The sequence below is a fragment of the Octopus bimaculoides genome, chromosome 7 (genome assembly GCF_001194135.2).
Source record: "Octopus bimaculoides isolate UCB-OBI-ISO-001 chromosome 7, ASM119413v2, whole genome shotgun sequence".
In the NCBI taxonomy this organism is placed as follows: domain Eukaryota; kingdom Metazoa; phylum Mollusca; class Cephalopoda; order Octopoda; family Octopodidae; genus Octopus; species Octopus bimaculoides.
In genome coordinates, this window is record NC_068987.1 from 90,895,459 (window position 1) to 90,898,547 (window position 3,089).

The window sequence follows — 3,089 nt, forward strand, 5'->3', positions numbered from 1 at the left end:
AGGTACCAGTGCGATAAAATAGGATAATGCAGCAGCATTAAGAACGTAACTATCTCTCAAGAACCAACAATAAATATTCCAAATGAACAAACCAACCCACACTCTCCAACTTCATTATGAAATAACACAACTATATACACTCTCTCGGTTCAGTCCATTCCTCACAAGAGGCTACCTTGACTCTCATCACAATACTGAGAGTATAGGAGGTGACTTGTGGTTACTAACTTTATTCTTAAGCTGCTTTTACTGCTGGAAACCACATCTGCCTGGTACTGGCATTTATGTGAACAATGTAGACAATAGACAAGTATCAAATACCATAATACATGAATTCTTTATTTATTAAAATTATCTTCAATTGTAGAAGAAGTATCATAATTACCAAATGGTAATCGATTAGCATATTCAGGCCCACAATACTGTAGACAAGGCCATTTTGAGCAAAGAAACATGCTTGGAAGAATGGGGGTAGCAGGAGAATATATCAAATAGCCAAAAGGGAAGCTAAGGGACAGGTATATATAGCCAAGGGAGGAGCAGAAAAGAAGAAGTTTGTCAATGTCCAGCAATGCGAAGACCAAAGACTTGAGGTGTTTCGTGTTGCAAGACATTGCATGAGAGAGAATCGTGATGTCAGGAGAGAAATGTGTCCGCATGGATGATGGTGCCCTTGCGTTTAATGACCCTGCAAAGAAAGAGGCTTGGAGAAGCCATTATGAAAGACTGCTAAATGTGGAGAATGAATGGGAGAAAGAGAGTCTGCCAAAGGAATTCACCATTTAATTTATTTTTGCCATCAAAGCCTCACTTCTTTCCTCTAGCTCAAAAGCATATCTTTGTGTTACCAAGGATTGAACTCATCCCCCTGTGATATGTTAGCCTGTTATGTAATACCATAACAATCTTACAGCAATTGTGTGAGGACTGGGTTAATATACTAATAGCATTGTCTAACAATGAATAAGACAAGTGTCTCATTCCACCCACTAAATTTTCAGCCTGTGCAAAATAGCAGTTAAAACCAACTTTTCATAGCTGAAAAATGTTTCACCTGTGCAAAAGATCAAAGCTGTCTGCTTGACTGTCAGAGGTCATCTTCTAGCTGGAAGTGAGGTGAGTGAATCAATTGCCAAACAGTGTTTATAGGTGAAAAGGTGTTACCTTAAAAAGCATTCAAATTGTGACCACCCTATGTTTTTGTCAGGTAGTATCATGTATTGAGGACTACATTATCTTCTATGTCTTCTCCTTCTTTTTAAGATGCATGGTGTAATTTGATAGCCAAATTAAGTTGCTATTTCTAGAGGCCAAACAATCACATAGAGAGAGGCACTCTCATTTAGCAAAGTGTTTTGAGATTATATGTTCTTAGTCTTCACCAATTGGTCACACAACTTGCACCAGTATGACCATCAACTCACCCTCTCTCTACATTCAGTAATAATGGAAGAAGACATACAAATACACTATTTGCTAACTGCTGTTATAGAAGCCCACCCATTTATATATAGATATCAGATGTCTCCCATGAACACTTCCAAAGGCTTAATGCCATTTCCACCCCCTACTTAGGGTTTATCTCCTATGTAAGGTAGTGATCATGTAGCACATAAAAATGATGGTGTAGTGTATGCAGGTTGAAGGCTATTGTTTATGAATATTGCTAAACGCGAGCTTTCTTTTCAGGTACATGATGCTGCTGAGCCCCATCCCAGGGTCTCACAGACCCACACCTCAATGTGGGCACACTGAAAGGTAGGTCTGGTGAGATTCTGGAGATGCTTGAATGGAGCTGCATCCAAGAATTAAGGTGGAGAGGAGGAGGTTCCTCACAGACAAAGAACATATGTATAAGATTTTCTGGGCAGGGAACCCTGACGGTGTCGGGGGCATGGGTATACTTCTTGCAGAAAAATTAGTTGATAAGGTAATCGAGGTAGTCAGATTAGATTAGTGCTGCATCATGTGTTAGCAACCATTATCTCGGCCTATGCTCCTCAGCCGGGGCTACCTGATGGACAGAAGGACTGATTCTATGACACCCTTTTGCAGACTACCTCATCAACGAATGACTGGGACCCTCTCTCTGTAGTTGGTGACTTCAATGGACATGTTGGACAACATGCAGGGGGCTTCCATGGCATACATGGAGGCTATGGTTTTGGTTCTCACAATGAGGAAGAAACCAGGCTGCTGGAATTCTGCAATGCAAATGATCTTATGATTTGTAATACTAACTTCAGGAAACCTACCAGTCACCTATTCACCTACCGATCTGGTAGACACACTAGTCAAATTGATTACATCCTCACCAGGAAACAGGAAAGATGGCTACTTGTAAATGCGAAAACCTTCCCAGGTGAAGAATGCACACCACAACATAGATTAGTAGTTAGCGACTTCAGGATCAGGGCTAAATGGATGCCCAGAAGATGACCTGCATGGAGGAGAAGGGTCTGGAAGCTTAAGGATCCTGCAAAAAGAGATTTAGAGACATATTACTCAAAACTGTGGAAGACAACTGGAGGTTTCTACGGGACAACCTGTTGAGGGCTAGTGACCAGATCTGTGGATGGTGCAAAGTCTCCTCTCGACCCAAGGTAACATGGTGGTAGACCAATGTTGTTGACAGGGCCATTAAGGAAAAGAAACAGGTTTGGAAGGACTGGAAGAACAGTGGTAGCAGTGAGTTGTATCAGACTGCCAAAAAGGAAGCTAGGAGACATGTTTCTTTAGCCAGAGAGGAAGCAGATAAGAAAAAAATTGCCTATGTTCTGAGCCATGAGGACCAAAGACTTGAGGTATTTCATGTTGCAAGACTGTGTATGAGAGAGAATCGTGATGTCATAGGAGAGAAATGTGTCTGCATAGATGATGATGCACTTGCTTTAAACAAAACTGCAAAGAGAGAGGTTTGGAGACGCCACTATGAAAGGTTGCTTAATAAAGAGAATGAATGTGAGAAAGAGAGTCTGCTGAATGTCGACCCAACAGAGTGACCAGCTATCCAAATTGACAGTACCTTGGTAGATAAAGCAATTAAGGATATGAAAACAGGGAAAGCCCCTGGCAGATCAGGAATCACC